This window comes from Oryx dammah, unplaced genomic scaffold, assembly GCF_014754425.2.
Source record: "Oryx dammah isolate SB20612 unplaced genomic scaffold, SCBI_Odam_1.1 HiC_scaffold_1, whole genome shotgun sequence".
Classification (NCBI taxonomy): Eukaryota; Metazoa; Chordata; class Mammalia; order Artiodactyla; family Bovidae; genus Oryx; species Oryx dammah.
This window is the reverse complement of record NW_024070185.1, coordinates 70,652,997-70,672,703: the sequence shown is the minus strand read 5'-3', so window position 1 is coordinate 70,672,703 and position 19,707 is coordinate 70,652,997.

Sequence of the window (19,707 nt, the reverse complement as noted above, 5' to 3'; positions counted from 1 at the left end):
TTTATCTTAGATGTCCAGGTAAATATATTAAAATTTTGTTATTATTCTTTTTGCTACAATATCCTCAGATTCTTGGTTTAATAAAACTTGTCGTCTAGAATATTCCCCAAGAAATGTTTTTTTTTTCTTTAAATTTTTTCTGAGTTTTTAAACCTGTCAACTGTGGGTTTTTTTTTTTCTTTTAACTTTGATATTTAAAGAAATATTTAACTATGTCTAAAACTATCTCACACTTTTCTCCTTGACATTTAAAAACACTTTTTCAAGTTGTGTGATAACAAGATAATTTTATTTCTTTTGTGAGTAACTTGGTCTGTTACCTGAAGGCTCAGACTATATTTTTATTTATCTTCAAAGTCTAATAGTTTCTAGTACGTACATAGCTGTCAACCATATCAGACCTATTTTTCCAATTCCATCCTTAAGTATTTTGTACCTTTATTTTACTTTCCATGACTGTTTTTTTCATCTCATCATTTGGATGGTCATTTCTGTTAATCATTTCAATTCTTATATTTTGAATATTTGAGTCAGGAATTTTTTTAATTTGCAAATGCTTTTTAAAGGTGTTTAGTTTATGTTGGAGTGTTTTTTTTAAATAGTTTTCCTCACTGTACTGTTGAATGGTTGATTTTTAAGGGGAGACTTTACATTAGCTGCAATATTTTTATTCTCATTTTCTTCACAGACTGGTTTTGTAAGTATACAGTTTTCTGTCATCTTTCCCTTCATCTTTAAATGTTGCATTTTTCTGAATCAGCATTAGTAGGTATATGTTGGCAGGAATTAGAGGTTTCATTGTGTTCTTGGTTTCTTATATCAAAGTTACTTTATTCTGTTAGTAAAGTGCAGTTTCTTGAATTGGTGATAATTCTTATGACTCGGTATGTTTTCTCATTTTGTGATTCTGATAAGTGTCAATAATTTCCATTGTCATTTTCTTCCTTTTCTTTACCTTTAATCCTCCAAGGGATGCTTTTCCAGCGCAAGTCACTCTTGCCTTCCACAGAAATAATTTCTTCCCAAGCTTGCTGCTACTCCAATGTGTTTCAAATCATTTTCTTACAAAGGTAACTACAGAGACATGGTATTAAATGCATGTGTAATCTTCAAACAGGTAGACATTGTCACTGGGCAACTGGCAAGACTTGATGATGGACTGTAGACTATCGAGTAGTATCGTATAGTGTATCAAAGTTAAATCTCTTGAGTTTGAAAGCTGCAATGTGTTTATGTAAGATAATTTTTTTCTCAAGGGATATACACTGAAGTACCAGGTAAAAGGGCATGATGTCTCCAACTTCCTTTCAAATAATTGAGAGAAAATAATACTCATACATAATATATTCATGTATATATTATATATAATATTATTCACATACATACTATATTTATATATAATAATATTGATATGTATTCATATGTGGGATTACCTGATGGCTCAGCAGGTAAGAAATCTGCCTGCAGTACAGGAGACACAAGAGACACAGATTCGATCCCCAGGTCAGGGAGATTCCCCTGGAGAAGAAAATGGCAACTCACCCCAGTATTCTTGCCTGGAACCCCACGGTCAGAGGAGCCTGAAGGGCTACAGTCTAAAGGGTCACAAAGAGCTAGACATGACTGAGTGACTAAGCACACATACACATATTCATATATATTAATATGAATCTACCTAAAGGCAAACAATTAATTAATTTGGAAAAGTGTCATGATTACTCCTTGTATTCTTTCTGTAATATTTCTTAAAGCTTGTATTGAAAAGAAAAAAGTTATAAATAAGAAGAGTTCTTCCTTTCAGTTTTGTAGTAAAGAGATCCATGAGGTCACAGAGCTGTTTTTGTTTTAATTTTTTTACTTCTTTTTCCCCAGCTTTATTGAAATGTAATTGACATATAGCATTGAGTAAGTTTCAATTGTACAATGTGAAGATTTGATACACATATATATTGCAAAATGATTACCACAATAAAGTTAGACAATACATTCTTCACCTCTCTTGATTACTATTTCATTGTGTTGTATAGTGAGGACATTTAAGCTCTATTCTCATCACAACTTACAATATTATAGTTACTTCTGATACAGTTACTTCTACATTGCTAAAATATCTTTTTCTACTATTTCTGTGTGTGTAAATTTGGATGTCAAACCTGTGTGAAGCACAGGTTCAACATTAAGAATTGCTAAGAATTGTTCAAACTTAAGAATTGTTAAGAAGTTTATTTTCCTACCCAGAGTCCAGAGAAACTTCCTCAATGCTCAGGTCATAGAGCTATTTTTAGTATTTCATCACTCATGGTGGAATTCTTCACTGAAGATTTACAATGTTTGTTTTTAAAACTTGTAATCCTCTATCTCTTTTGCTTGCAGAAGCCCCTGCAGTCATAAATGAGTGAGAAACTTAAGTCGTTATTTTGATAAATTACTGGGAACTGGAGGCAACATTCTTAGAGGGTCTCACACACTTTTGTGGGCTTCACCTCCATGAACTCCACCAGGTTTTCCTCCTGAAAACCTAAAGAAAAGCTCCTCAAAACTCTGGCTAGGAGAAAGTGAAAGAAAGTGTTAGCTGCTCAGTCAAGTCCAATCCTTTGCAACGCGTGGACTGTAGCTCACCAGGCTCCTACGTCCATGGAATTTCCCAGGCATGAATACTGGAGTTGCCATTCCCTTCTCCAGGGGCTCTTCTTGACCCAGGGATTGAACCTGGGTCTCCTGCACTGCAGGCAGATTCTTTATCATCTGAGCCACCACTGCCTTCATAACAAATGCCTTCTCTCCAGAGAAAGAGACTTTGCCAGTCTTAGCTGGGGAAGGATGTTCTTGCCACTCTTGAAACCTCTACCATTCCTGTATCACCTACAGGTGGTAAATATATAGCAAACAGGGATCAGAGCTTTAAAGAAATAGACTTGAAATATTATAGCCTGAGAAACTAATGGGGAAGAAAAAAAGCTATATCACTGGAGAGTCACTTGTAAAGGCCAAAGACCATAGACAGAGTCCTGCTAAAAGCTGAGATTTAATTATAAGATGACAGAATGCTTCTCTTCCCCTATACCTTATCATCACACTAACAGAGTTCTGGTATTACAGTGAATTACCATGGAAAGAACCCCAAGGCATAGATTCTCCCCAAGAGAAGTACCTAAGGAAGCCCAAAGTCAACAAGGGGGACAAAAACAAGGACATTAAGAAACCTGATGCCTCTGGCTATAGAAAACATTAAATACAGCCAAGGTCCTTGCCAAGTTAATATAAATCCTCACGTCAAAGGCCTAGTTACCTCAGTTCCTATTACCTAATACATCAAGTCCAGCTTTCAACAGAAAATTACAATATATGCCCAAGGCAAGAAAAACAGTCTCAAGAGACAAAGTAATCATTGGAACCAGACAGGTCACAGAGATGTTGTAATTATCAAAAAGGACATTTAAAATAACTCTGATTAATTTGTTAAAGACTCTAAAAGTGAAAAGTGGACAAGCTATAACAACAAATGTATAATGGAAAAGCAAATAGGAACTAAGGAAAAAGCAAAAGCAAATGTTAGATCAAAAACACTGTAATACAATTGAAAGTATTTGATGGACCATCAGTAGACTCAACACAACTGAAGAAAGAATTAATGATCTTAAAATTAGATCTATAGAAACTTTGCAAACTAAAATTCAAAGAGAATGAAGAATGAAGAAAAAATAGAATATCTAAGAAATGTGGGACAATTTCAAAAGGTGTAATTTTTGCTTGATTGAAATACCACAAACAGAACAAAGACAAGATGAAGCATAAGAAATATTTGAATTAATTATGGCTGTAAGCTTTCCAAAGTATAGATGACAAAGCAGAGATTTGGGAAGCTGAGAGTAGACTATGCAGGAGAAATACCACAAGTTAACCACATCTAGGCATGTCATGTACAAACTGCAGGAAGGAATAACAAGACGATACTCTGGATAGAAACCGGGAGGGAAAATCATTTTACCCATAGCAAGGATAAGAATCGTACGAAACTTCTTTTCAGAAACTATACAAGTTAGAAAGGAGTGATGTGAAATATTAAGTGTTGAGAGAGGAAATTCTATATTCAACAACATTATCTTTCAAAGTGAAGAAAAATAACAACAACAACAAAAACTAAGAGAATTTATCAGCAGCAGACCTCTACTGCAAGAAGTGTTAAAAGTTCTTCAAGTAGAGGAAAATGACACAGGGTGAAAAATTGGATGTCCATAATAAAGAGCATCAGAGAAGAAATAAAAGTAAAATAATAATTTAACTTTTCATATTCTTTGCTGATCTAAAAGATAATTATTTATTTAAATAAATGAGTAACAGTCTATTAGCAGATTTACATCATATTGATGAATGAAACAATTTTACAAGAGACAGGAAGAAGGAATTTGGATTCCTCCCTATGTATGTACTCCATGTGAGGTCATATAATGTTATGTGAAAGTGAACTTAGATTAGTCAAAAATTTTTATTAGTAACTCTATAACATCACTAGCAATGGCTAAAAAAGAGAGGCATAAGTGACATGCTAAGAGAATGGGGTAAAATGGAATCATAAAATGCTTAATTAAAATCAGAGAAGTCAGAAAAAGAAAAAGGTAGGAAAAAAAAAAAACAAACAGAACAAACGTGGTGAATGGAAAACGGTTACAAACGTGGTAGATATCAGTTCAACTATATCGGTAATTGCATTAAATGTGAATGTTATGACACACCATTCAAAATACAGAAAAAATTGAATCTATATAAAAAAAGAGCATCAGAGAAATAAAGATAAAATAAATACTTTCAATTTTCATATTCTCCATTGATCTAAAAGTGTAGCTATAAAGGACCCATTTACATATAGTATACAAGAAATTCACTTAACTGTAAATACTCAGACAGGTAAAAAAGTAAATGGAGTGAAGAAGATATATCACTCTAGTGAAACCTGGAGTAGCTATGTTAGTTTCAGAGGAAGTAGATGTCAGGGCTAGGAAGATAATTAGGAGAAGCAGAGAAGAATTACATAGTGATAAAGGAGTCTATTTTCCAAGAAGACAAATCAATCCTAAGTGTTTATGTAACTAACAGCACAACATTAAAATATGTGAGGCAAACACTGAAGGAAATGAAAGGAGAAATGGACAAATCCACTATTATTAGAGAATTCAACATTCTCTGATTAGTGATTGAAGGAACAAATAGCTTGGAAATCAGTAAGGAAACAGATGACCTGAACAGCACTATCAATCAAAATTGACCTAATTGACATTTATAGATTACTTCATCAAATAATGGGAGAATAGGCTTTTTTCTCAAACTCTTATGGAAGACTCACCAAGATAGACTGTATTCTGGGCCTTAAAAGGTTACAAATTTAAAAGAATAGAAATAATACAAAGTGGATTTTCATACTGCAAAGGAATTAAACTGAAAGAAATTCCCAGAATAGTTGTAAATTGAACAACATATTGTTATACAATCATTGACCAAAGAAAAAGTCTCAAAATATAAATACATTTTTAGTAAAGTAAAATTAAAAAAAATCAAAATTTGTAGGATGTAGCTAAAGCAATACTTAGAAATTTATAATAATTATATCAAATTATATATTAGAAAATAAGGCAGATTTAATTTCAGTGACTTAATCTTCCACCTTAGGAAACTAGAGAAAGAAATCTACAGCAAGCAGAAAAAGATGTAATAAAAGAGCAGAAGTCAGTGAAATGGAAAATAGGAAAATAATAAAAATAATCTGTTGTATCAAAACTGGTTATTAAAAAATAATCAGTAAAACAATAAATTGTAGCTAGGTTAATGACGGAAAAAAGAGAAAAGACATAAATTACCAATAATAAAAATGAAACAGAAGCCAGCGTTACTGATTCTGTGGACATGGCGAAGGTATTAAATAAATATTGTAAACAATTCTGTGCCCACAAATTTGATAACTTAGATAACAGGGACTAATTCTTTGAAAGAAACCAATCACCAAAACTCATACAAAGAGAAATAGTCCTAGTAGACTTATGTTTATTTTATTAAAAAATTAAACTGAGATTTAATTGACATATAACATTATATTAGTTTCAGGTATACAACAATATGGTTCACTATTTGCATATATTGTGAAATGATCACATAACAAGTCTAGTTAATATCTATCACCATAAATGTCGGTCACTCAGTTGTCTAACTCTGATCTCAGGGACTGTAGCCCATGAGTCTCCTCTGTCCATGGAATTTTCCAGGCAAGTGTACTTGTGTGGGTTGCCATGACCTCCTCCAGGGGATCTTCTGCATCCATGGATTGAACCTTCATCTCCTGCATTGGCAGGCAGATTCTTTACCATTGTGCCACCTGGGAAGCCCTGATTGTGGATGGAGGTAATGCCCAAATTTATCAGAAAAAAATTTGGACTACTAAGCATGTTTATCAAGGTTACAGAATTCAAGGTTACATACAAAATCAATTGCTTTTTCTATATATTAGCAATGAACAATTGTAATTTGACATAAAAAATTAAAAATATTTACCATTGCAAAAAATGAACATGCTTAGTGACAAATCTAAAAAAAATATTATGTATAGGATCTTAATGATAGAGAATACTGATGAAATCAAAGGAGGTCTAAATAAATGAAATTATATTTTGTGTTCATGAATTAGAAGACTTAATATTTTTAAGATGTCAGTCCTTCCCAGTTTGATCCATAGATCGAAGGCAATCCTAATCAAAATCTCAACAAGCTATTTTGTAGATATCAACAAATTATTCTAAAGTTTATATGGAAAGGAAAAAGTTTACATGGAAAGCTGACACAATACTAAAGAATAACATAGGACAGTTTTAAGACAATATAAAGCTATAGGATGAGATGGTTGAGATGGTTGGATAGCATCACTGATTCAGTGGACATGAACTTGGGCAAACTCCAGGAGACGGTGAGGGACAGGGAGGCCTGGCGTGCTGCTGGCCACAGGGTCACAAAGAGTTGGATATGACTTAGCCACTGAACAACAAACTTATAGGAATTGAATAGTTTGGACTTTTCATAGAATAGATTTCTTGGGGTGAAATTACTACATTAAAAACCATGTAAATCCAAATGATGACAGACTGTATGACTTTCCCCTTGCTGTTGTAACAAACGACTACACATTTAGCTGCTTAAAGAACACAAATTTATTATCTTACAGTTCTAGAGATTAGAAATATTAAATCAGTTTCACTGAGTTAAAATCAAGATATTGGCAGGTGTGCATTCCTTCTTCTGGAGGATCTAGGGGAGACCCACTTCGTCACCTTTCTCAGTTTGTAGAGGTTGCCTTCATTTCTTGGTTTGACTCCTCCCTCCATCTTTAAAACCGGAAGCCTACCATTCCTATCTCCTCTTTTACCTTTGCTTCTGTCCTCACATACTCTCTTCTTGACTCTGGTCCTCCTTTCTCCTTCTTACATGACTGTTTTGATTACATTGGGCCCACTCAGATAATCCAGGATAATCTCTGGTTTATATTTGGCTTTTTTTCCCCTTAAGCACAAAGAATACAGTTCTGGAAAAAAAACAAAAACAAAAACAGATGAGGTCTATTATGTAATCTGTATTCCAGGAAAGACTTAGAGATGGAATGGGTGGAAGGGAGATGGGCAAGTAAATGAACAAGAGAACTATTTGGAGTTTATATAAGGCATGAAAAAATAAATTGATTATGTGATAGAGAGTGATGATGATCTTATTATTTTAGGTTACGTGGTTAGAAAAAGTTTTACTGAGATGTGAAATATAAAAAAAGATAGCCATCCAAATAGAGAGCTAAGAACAGAGTGAAACAGGAATAGAAAGGCACATAGACAGATCCTGAAACATTTAGTATTTTGAGGGGACTTAGATCTGGGCAGCTAGAGGCTATGAGAAATAATAAGCTTGAAGGTATATGTTGAAATCAGATGAATGCAAAGTCTTTTCATTCTAAATCCAGTGGAAAGCCATTGCAGAGGATCTGATTTATGTTTTTGAAAGCTTTCTAATTGCTCTGTGGAGAGTGGATTTCAAATAGACAAGAGAGAATACTAAAAATCCATCATAATTTAATGAAGAAAGGAGAGTGGCTTGAGATATTATTAGCAAAGTGGGAAAAATTAAATGGGCTAGAAACAGGTTTTGTAGATGAAAAAGATAAGACTTGGTTATTAATTTCATAAGTGATATGATGAAATAAGATAAATAGAGTAACTATTAGAATTTGGGATTAAGCAAATGGTTGGTTTGTGGTGGCCATTTACTGGAATGGGAAAAATAAGAAAAAGTAGACTTGGATATAATATGATATATGAAGAATTCTGCTTTGTCTATGTTAGTTTTGTAATGATTGTTAGGCTTCCATGTGGTGGTATGAGAAGGATCTTAGATTTATAAACTTGAAGTTCAGTAAATGTTAGGAACGAAGGTGCAAATTTTACAAGTCACCAGCATCTAGACTGTAATTATTAAGGACACAGGAATGAAAGGGATCTCTTAAGGACAGAGTATAGACAGAAAAGTGTACAACATAGAACAGGGTCTTGAATCGTTTAATGTACTGATGTCAAGTGAAGAAGGAGAAACCAAAAGCAGTCAGTGACATAAGGAAAAGTCTAATAGTTTGGGGAGCGACAGAATTCACGAGTAGGAAGTTCTTTAAATAGGGAGAGGAGGTGAAATTTGTTGAATGCTGCTGAGAGGTCAAGTAAGATGAGGACAGGAAAGTCACTGGCAGCAGGAGTGACTGGATGTTACTGATCATGTTAATTTTCATAGCTTCAGTGAAGTGGTGGTGATGGAGGCCCAGTGCCTCAGACTAGAGAAGATGTGATGAGAGGAAGTGAAGAAAGCCTTGCTAGATAACTCATAGGATGAAAGTTTTGCTTGGAAAGGAAACAGAGAAATGGGGTGCTAACTGGAGGAGGGCATGGGGTGTGAAATACCAAATAGATGCTGATGACTCCTGGCTTCCCTCATAGCTCAGTTGGTAAAGGATCTCCTGCAATGCAGGAGACCCAGGTTCGATCCTTGGATCAGGAAGATCCCCTGGAGAAGGAAATGACAACCAACTCCAGTATTCTTGCCTGGAGAATCCCATGGACAACGGAGCCTGGCAGGCTACAGTCCATGGAGTCGCAAGAGTCAGACAGGACTTAGTGACTACCAGCTAGATGCTCTGATGCTCTGTGTGTGAAGATGGATGAGGCTAGATTAAGTTTGTATGCAGATAAAACAGATTCAGTACAGGGATAAATCAGTGATGATTAATGTGAGATTAAGACCCTGATGCTGGGAAGGATTGAGGGCAGAAGGAAAAGAGGGTGACAGAAGATGAGATGGTTGGATGGCATCATCGACCCAATGGACATGAGTTTCAACAAACTCCTGGACACAGTGAAGGACAGGGAAGCCTGGTGTGCTGTAGTCCATGAGGTGACAAAGAGCTGGACACAGTTGAGTGACTGAATGGCAACAAAAAGTCCTTTAAAAAAGTGTGGTGAGATCCAAAGAACAAATGCAGGATTGTCCTTAAATTGGATTAGTGATATTTTATCTATAGTAACAAAGGCAAAGAAGATGGTATAGGTGCAGATGCAGATAAATTGGTTGATTTAGTGATGGCAAAATGAGGCATGACTAATTGCATATTTTTTAATAAAATGTCAGACAAGATTAGCTGTAAAGGAAGTGACTGTAAAGGAAGTTTGGAAACATTCAAGGTTTGAAAAAAATAGAAGCATAAAGCTAACAATAGTTTTGGAGAATGGGAGACTGAGCATCCTGGAAAGGGTAATGAGATTTTTGGATGGTGTTTTGTGCCTAGAAGAGATTTGTGGTCATGAGTTTGCAGTTAAACTTCAGGGTGATTGTGTATTTTTCTCCAGATTGTTCTGGTTGTATATGAGCAGCTAGAGAGTAAGCAGATTTATTTAACCAGGATAGATGGAACATATGAGAGATCTTTCTCCATAATTTGACTTATTGTTCAGTCGCTCAGTTGTGTCCAACTCTTTATAACCCCACAGTCTGTAGCATGCCAGGCTTCTCTGTCCTTCATTATCTCCTGAAGTTTGCTCAGACTCATGTACATTGAGCTGATGATGCCATCTAACCATCTCATCCTCTATTGTCCCCTTCTCCTCCTGCCCTCAATCTTTCCCAGCATCAGGGTCTCTTCCAATGAGTCAGCTCTTCGAATCAGGTGGTCAAAGTATTGGAGCTTCAGCATCAATCCTTCTGATGAATATTCAGGGTTGATTTCTTTTAGGATTGATGAGTTTAATCTCCTTGATGTCCAAGGGACTCTCAAGAGTCTTCTCCAGCATCATAGTTCGAAAGCATCACTTCTTCGGCACTCAGCCTTTTTTGTATAATTTGACTAATTCTAGATATTATCAGTTTTAAATCTTTGTTAACATGGTAGCTAAAAAAAAAACCAAAAACTCATTTTATTTTATTTTGTGTTTTTCTGACCTCTAGGGAGACTATCCTTTTTGATGCGTTTCAGTCATTGTTTTTTTAATCTCCCCAAAATGGTTCAGATTCTTTGTCCATTTTTCCTACTTAGTCATTTACCTTTTTTCTTTTTGATTTTTAAAGATTTATGTAATGGATACTAACATTTCATTTGTTATATATCTTGCACTATTTTCTCTCTGGGTAGTATATATGCGTGATTTACCATGTCTTTCATTATATTGATGACTTGATAGTTTACATGGTCAAATATATTCATGTTTTCCTTTGGAGCCTGTGGATTTATGGGCTTCCTCTCTTCTATCCCACTGTAAGTTTATGAACATTGTCTCCCATATTCTATTATAGTATTTTTCAAATTTTTTACATTTGAACCTTTAACATTTAGAGTTTAATTTTGTATATAGTATGGTAAGAAACCTGTTATTTTGATGGATGGAAAGCCAATTGTCCAATAACATTTCCCAATGATTTAAAATACCATCTTTTCATATTTTATATTTATATACATACATACATAGGTGAATATATAGTCATGTATCAGGTTTCTCGTCTCTGTTCATTGGTCTGCTTGTCTTCACTTGTGTACTGTTTTAACTCTTTTTTTTTTTTTTTAGCATGTTTTGATATTTTCTAGGGTAAATCCCTCTCTTATTATTCATCCTATTCTTCCTTTAAAATGTTTGTTGACTCTGTTTTTAAAAAATGTGTTTATTTATTTGGCTGCTTTGGGTCTTCACTACATTATGCAGGATCTTTAATTGCGGCATACAGACTCTAATTGCACTCCACAGGCTTAGTTGCTCCATGGCATGTGGGATCCTAGTTCCCTGACCAGGGATTGAACTTGTGTCCCCTGAATTACAAATTGAATTCTTAACCACTGGACTACCAGAGAAGTCCCTTCTTGAGTATTCTTGTATATTTACTCCTCCAAACAGATGTTATAATTTGCTCAATTCCAGTGGGACTTGCTTGTATTGAATTTACAAATTAATATGGGAAGAGAGTTTTGCTTTGGAGAGGAAGAAGAAAGCAAAACACCTATAGATTAAACAGGGTTAGTTGAGTTGATCTTGTGGATTTAAACACATGGTCAGAGACACTCTAGATAGGAGAGTTTCAAAGGCAGAAGAAATAAGGGGGCAGATATTGAAATCAGCTTCCTTATCTCCATGTATTTGTTAAAGATTAGACTTGAAGCTTACAAATACAGTAATTTTGATAAAAACTACCTGCTGGAATAATGTCCAGTAAGTTACATCATAGCCATTTCCCCCCAAACTGATATTTACATTTGTTTAAATAAATTAATATTTGCAAATTGCTGTAAATTTTTGGGAACAAATTCAAAAGAAAACAGAAACAAACAGTAGGAGAAAAAGGCAAGAATGGTGATGGGTAGGAGGAAAAGTTTACAATTTATCAAAATAAGAGACTGACAAATTAAAATAAATTATTTTATGTGAACATCTTGGATGAAAGAAACTTTGCAAGGGAATTAGAGTTTATTCAATAAAAGAAAAGATACTAGATTACTATATTAATTCCCTCTTTAGGACCCATGAAAAACAGGCATTAGATGCCAACCCTGAAAGTACAGCGACTGAACTCCTCCCTAGCTTAATACTGAAGGAGTATTAATAATGCATATGCATTATTTTCATAGTTGCATGAGTTAAAATTCTTGTGTAAAAGAAGCCCTGCAGTCTTGAGTTATACATCTATCCACACTTCCATTTTCTTTCCTGTGAAATTTATCTTTCTGTCTGACAGAAAGCAAAAAAACTGGAAAAAAGAAGTGGTTAGAATTAAATTTCCTTCAGCAGCACACAGAGCTGCAGTGTTGCTACAAAACCTTGTTTCTAACGGGGCTAATGGCAGGGAGCTATTTATAGACCAGTTCTGAAATTTCCTTAGTAACAAGGGTTGCAAAGAACTCTCTCTCCTTGCTGCTGGAAGTGTCCCCAGCCACCCCGGAGCCTTGTTCCCGATTCCTTTAACTTTGGAATTCTTCTCAAGTGTTCCTAACCTCAGTATTATTTCCCTTCATATCAACACATATTTCATGGTTGGAGAACTTTCATGAATATTTACCAGTCCAATTTTGTACTATACTTTGTTTTGATGAGTGTGTTCTCTTGAAGGGGAGATATTTCATGTTGATGGCTAAGCTTTGTACTGAAACAACTGATGTCTTTGCCTAAGTTTCTCATGCTTTGAGATTTTTCAGCTTTCTATTATATTTCAGATTTCTGGGCATTGGCCAGAATCTCAACATTTTCTTCCTTCCCTTTACGTTTGTTCTCTTTTTCCTTCCCTCCAGCTTGACCATCTGTCTCCCTACTTTTGCTTCTGTAGAACTGTGGACTGGGACCTAGGGGTGAAACAGCACATGCTATCAAAGGATTCAGTTTTTGGAAGTCATCTCTGATCTATATAAATACCGAATGACTTCTGCAAAGTGTTCTACATCTTGTTACCATCTGGACCTATTACCTCACCTACTTAGAGCACGGCTAACAAGGCCAAGGTCATGGATTCAGAGCCCATATGATCCAGTTTACAGAGGACAGAAATTTCTTTTATGGCTGTAGTCTGAAATTGCAAATGCTAGTGGGTTCATCTTGGAAATGAGTCCATACTGGAGGACCTGGTGAGTGTTGGGTTGGAGCCAGGCCCTCATCATTATTATAGAAAACTTCAAAGCATATGTTCTACGGCTGGACAGTCAGCAGGACTCCTATCTCAATGCACTCTTTATATTAAGCTTTGGAATAGATAGGACACACATCTAAGGTCACACAGGAAAATAAGAATCCAAAATTCAGTCCAGTCTTATGTGCCGTTTTGCCCTTCTATTCATTTTTCCCTGTTAATATCCCTATAACGTGAGTCTCTGAGGAGTTACAAATTTTACGTATTGAAGTGAAGCTACTGGCACAATTAAACCTGGAGAGATGTACTGCCACATGTAACTGGGAGAGAATTGTCATTAAATGTGTACAAAATCTGAAGACTTAAAGGAGGAGAAATTTTGAGAATCTCCATTTGGCTTTTATGATACTAATAAAACATTTGCAGGATGATTTAAAATTTGTACACTGTTTTCATATCTTCCATCTTGTTTGGTTCATCCAACATGAGATTGGCTTGACAAATGTTATTTATGTTGCAGGTTAGACAAATTATGTATATAAAGATTGTATGATTTGCCCAAAGTCATACAAACTCTAAGGTCTTTGGATCATGATCCAGGGAGCTTTCCATGCTGTAACACTGTATTTTATCTCTTGACTTGTACCTACAGAAACCTCTCAATGGCAAATTGATTGTATTATTGAAACCATTTCTATTTTATTTTTGAGTTGATTTAGAGAGGGCAGATTTCATACAACTTCTATAGTCACAATTACACATCAAACCAGTTTTATGAAGCTTGAGTATGGCCTCTGAAGGAGATTGAATAAATGGTTCTGAAAATCACCAAGAGCCCTTTTAGGGAGACTAGGTCACATGGCAGCTAATAAAGTTTTTGAAATTAGAGACTCTTGCTTTTAAAACTTGGATCTGCTTTAGTTTATTTTTCAAACCTTCTTACCCTACATGATTAGGAAATAACCTTGGCAATAGTCTTTCTGAAGTGGATTTGCCAAATTGTGTAATAGCCCTGCTCAGAACTGAAATCAAAAGTGTGAAAATGATTAAAGGGATTTCAGTTCAGAATCCTGGGAGCAGGAGGAAGCAAAAGTTCTTAGTCTCCCTACCCCCGCCTTGAGACCACTATACCTCAATCGTGTGACATTTCCCTTCCAATTAAAGCCATGTGTTGTAACCAAGGGGTCTCATTTACATATTGCTGCTTTGCAAGCCCCAGCATCATCTTACCTTAGTTTTTACAATATTGCATAATGCATTATGTCTTGATGCAATTTAATGCCTCCTGCTGACTATTTAAAATTACTAAGCAGAAGGTCAGACTAGATCAGTGAACAGCTACTAAAATGCATAGGCAGCAACACGAACAGTAGATAATTAGTACTCAGTGCAAGCCAAAGCAGTGAGAAAAGTGAAGAAAAAAGATAAACAAGATGTTTGCTTAATTTTATGACAGTATCTTCCATTCATATTGATGCCTGTGGATTTAGATCTATCATCAATTTGTCTTTTTAAGGTTTGTTTATTTTTCTTCTTGTGAAATGTCTGATACATACAGAAGAGGACATAAAACATATGTACAGGTTAAACAACAATCGCAGAGCAACATTTGTGAATCACTCAGACCAAGTGGAAACTGGCCACATGCCTCTCCACAGTCAGAACAGACTCTACCGCCATCAGACATAAAATCAACCAAAGAAAGGTGACTATTTGGCCTTGCTTATCTCTATAGATATTTCACTAAGGATAAACCCTTAGTTTACCCACTAAGGGCTTCAGCTGGATTTTGTTTGCTTTCTTAATTTATACAAGCAAATTGTAGTGTTTTTTTTTTGATGGCTTCTTTCACTCAACAGTATATTTGTAAGGTTCATCCGTGTTGATGGATATTTCCATAGTTTATGCCTTTTTATGGTTGTATAGCTTAATATTATATTGGTAAAAGTTTTTGTATTGATTCTGTCTCAATGTACCTGGGATCATTTCCAGTTTGGAGCTAATTTGAACTATGCTGCTGTGAACTCTTCGGTACCTAATTCCTAACTGTACTAGAGATTCTCCAGTGTGTCTAATTCGGGGTAGAATGCTACCTTTAACTTTATTAGAAAATGCTAAACTATTTGCAAAGAATTTATATCGGTTTTCACTCCTGAGAGAGTTCTTGTTATTCATCTTTCTAACCAACACTTGAAATCATCAGACAGTATGTTTTTTTGTGAATCTAATTTCAAGATTGCCGGGAGAAACATCAATAACCTCAAATGCAGATGACACCACCCTTATGGCAGAAAATGAAGAGGAACTAAAAAGCCTCTTGATGAAAGTGAAAGAGGAGAGTGAAAAAGTTGGCTTAAAGCTCAACATTCAGAAAACAAAGATCATGGCATCTGGTTCCATCACTTTATGGGAAATAGATGGGGAAACAGTGTCGGACTTTATCTTTTTGGGCTCCAAAATTACTGCAGAAGGTGAATGCAGCCATGAAATTAAAAGACGCTTACTCCTTGGAAGAAAAGTTATGAGCAACCTAGATAGCATATTGAAAAGCAGAGATATTACTTTGCCAACAAAGGTCAGTCTAGTAAAGACTATGGTTTTTCCAGTGGTCATGTATGGATGTGAGAGTTGGACTGTGAAGAAAGCTGAGCACCAAAGAATTGATGCTTTTGAACTGTGGTGTTGGAGAAGACTCTTGAGAGTCCCTTAGACTGCAAGGAGATCCAACCAGTTCATTCTAAAGGAGATCAGCCCTGGGTGTTCTTTGGAAGGAATGATGCTAAAGCTGAAGCTCCAGTACTTTGGCCACCTCATGCAAAGAATTGACTCATTGGAAAAGACTGATGCTGGGAGGGATTGGGGTCAGGAGGAAGAGTGGACGACAGAGGATGAGATGGCTGGATGGCATCACTGACTCGATGGACGTGAGTCGGAGTGCACTCCGGGCGTTGGTGATGGACAGGAAGGCCTAGTGTGTTGTGATTCATGGGGTTGCAAAGAGTTGGACACGACTGAGCGACTGAACTGAATTGAATAGGTCTGTAATGGTTTTCTGTCAGACCTTAGTCTTAATGGTCTTAATTTGCTTTCACTTGCTTGCTAAGGAGCTGATCATATCTTCTTTTTTTAGTAACCATTTGGATTTCCTGTTTTGAGAAGAGTTTATTCAAATCTTATACCCAGTTTCTTTCAACTGGGGTATTTGTCTTTCTTATTTTTCTTTTTTGGGTTGTATGTTTTATGTGGTTTTTGAAGCAATGACCTGAAGGAGATAAGGGATTAGCCATGGGGATATACCTAAGGGAAGAGCATTCCAGATAATAGAAAATGTCCAGTGCTAATGTTCTATGCCAGAAGCTTGCCTGGAGTAAAACAATAGGAGGGAAATTTTAGTAGCAGATGAAATCATAGGGTAATGAAATGAGGTCTTATAGACCTTATAGAAATCTTTGGCTTGGACTCTGATTGAAATGGGGAGAGCAAAGGAATGACGTAGCATGACTCTTCCCTCTTTTTAAAAATTAGCATACTATTTATTTATTTAATGGAATTCCCTCAAAGCTCAGTCATTAAAGAACTGGCCTGCAATGCAGGAGACCTGGGTTCTATCTGTCTATCCCTGGGTCAGAAAGATCTCCCGGAGAAGGAAATGGCAACCCACTCCAGTATTCTTGCCTCTAGAATCCCACGGACAGAGGAGCCCAACTCTCCTCATTTTTAAAAAATTAATACATATTTATTTATTTAACATGTTTTGGTTTACAGAAAAAAATGAGTGGAATCTAATGTCTTTTTGGTAGAGTCTGTGCTTCCCATCTCTGCAACTACAGGCTCTACAAAGTTAGAGATTCTGGCCCCAAAGGAGGCACCCAGTTACTAGGAGACACTGTAAGATCTTATTGAACTGTATGCCATCCAGCCTGCCAGGGTATCTTAGAGTCCTTTTTACAGGGACCAACAGATGAGAAGAGGAGAAATTTTATTGGCAGGAGTAATTGATGACAAGAGTAGAAAGAGGCACATCTGCTTTTTCATATTAAGGTAGAGAGCAACATTTGTGGTACCCAGCTGATGCACTTACATCTCTCTAGTGCTCTCTTGCCCAATTGTGACTCTGACTGAACACAGGCATCTCTGGGGATAGTATGATTCATATCCCCAGTATGACCATACATTCAGATTCTTCAGAAAAGGTTTGGTTTAAAGTACCCAGTAAGACACAAAAGGCTTCTTTGGTGGTTCAGTGATAAAAAATTTGCCTGCACTGTAGGAGATGTGAGTTCCATCCCTGGGTCAGGAAGATCCCCGGGTTGGGAAGATCCCCTGGCAACCACTCTAGTATTCTAGCCTGCAGAATCCCATGGACAGAGGAACATAGTGGGCTACATACAGGCCATAGGGTTGCAAAGAGTCTGATACAACAAGCAACTGAGCATGTACGAGCATGCAAAGCACCAAAAGCTTTATAGGTACCAGCAGAGGGTAGAGACATTTATAGTGAATGGTAAGGGAGGGAGATGATTAATATTGACTGTAGCCCTGAAACCAACTGTACAATGAGGGCTGTAGGGAAAGAGGTCAACAGAAGCATGGAAGACGTCTAGCCACACGCCTCTGTGCAAGACAAAGTGGACCGTGGTGGCCATGGAGGGAACTGCACACTCTCTCAGCAAGCAGACCTTCTGCAGGAAGCATAATTAGACAAACATCTCCAACTATACCTTTAGATGTAACAGAATGCTCACTCTGAAACCGTACTTTCTTTGGACTGTTCCCAGCATGGTAGAGTTATTAGTTGGGACATTCCTGCCTCTAATGGGAGACCTTGCTAGTGAGATTTCATTAACCTGCTGTGATACTCTCAGAACTATGAAATGGTCCGAGGCTTCAATTTTCTTTTTCATTTTTTGCTTCTTTCACAGATGTTGGATCTGTATCATGGTCTAAAGGCTCTTCTAGCATACCCCAGTGGTCTCCCTGTGCTCCTTCACAAGTACGTTCCTCAGCAAATCTCTCACACCTCTAATCTCATTTTGGCATCTGTTTCTTGGAAGACCTGAGCTGAAATAAGGTATGTTTAATATAATTATCAGCATAATTTAGTTTCAATCTACCATCTTGCTCTTCATTGTCATTTTCTCCTATTTTCTCTTTGTTCCTTCCCCCTCCTTCTTTTGGATTGAGTTTACAAAAATATGATTATTTTATTATCTATACCTCCTTATTTTGTTTTTTAGCATTTAACTTTAGTATCATTGGAAAGTTAGGGTTTAACTTTCAAGTGCTATTCTACCACTTCATAAATGGTATAAAAAATGTACAGCAGAATTCACCCAAGCCTTCCCTCCTGTCTTTTGAGCTATTTTCAGACATTTTACTTTGGTGTATGCCGCAAACCCCACAACACATTATTATTTTTACTTTCAATAGTCAAATATCTCTTGCAGAGATAAAAAATGATGAAAAATGTCTTTTGTACTTGTCCACATATTAACCCTCTGTAATGCTCTTCATTAATTTATGTAGAACCAGTATCTAATTCGGAGAAGGCAATAGCAACCCACTCCAGTACGCTTGCCTGGAAAATCCCATGGACGGAGGGGCCTGGTGGGCTGAAGTCCATGGGGTCGCTAGGAGTCAGACATGACTGAGCGACTTCACTTTCACTTTTCACTTTCATGCATTGGAGACGGAAATGGCAACCCACTCCAGTGTTCTTGCCTGGAGAATCCCAGGGACGGGGGAGCCTGGTGGGCTGCCGTCTATGGGGTCACACAGAGTCGGACAGGACTGAAGAGACTTAGCAGCAGCAGCAGTAGCAGCAGCAGCAGCAGCAGTATCTAATTGGTAATATTTTCCATCTTTCTTTAATATTTCATAGCATGAAAGTATACTGCTAATGAATTTTTTCATATTTTGTCTGAAAGTGTTTATTTCTCCTTCATTTGTTATTGTAAAATATATAAAACAAAATTTACCATTTTAATCATTTTAAAATGTACTGGTCTATGGTATTAGACACATTTACATTGTTTGGTTTCCTTCCTCACTATCCATCTTCAGAACTTTTTCTTTACCCACAAATGCAACTTTGTACCTAGTTAAATATTAACTCCTGATTTTCTTCTTTCACAGTCCTGTCAACCACCATTCTTACTGTCTCTAGAATTTGACCATCCTAGGAACCTTGTGTAAATGGAATCATACAATATTTGTCCCTTTGACAAATCATTTAGAGTCTTTAATGTTCATCTGTGTTGTAGCATGTGTTAAAATTTTCTTCCCTTTTAAGGCTCAATAATATTTCATTGCATAAATAGATTATATGTTGTTCATTAATCCATCAATGGACACAAATTGTTTCACCTTCTTTGCTGTTGTGAATAATGCTGCTATGAACATGAGTGTACAAATATCTGTTTGAGTACCTATTTTCACTTCTTTGGGGCATATGATCAGAAATGGAATTGCTAGATTACATAATATATTAGTTTTCTAGGGCTGCCGTAACAACGTACTACAGACTCAGGGGCTTAAACAGCA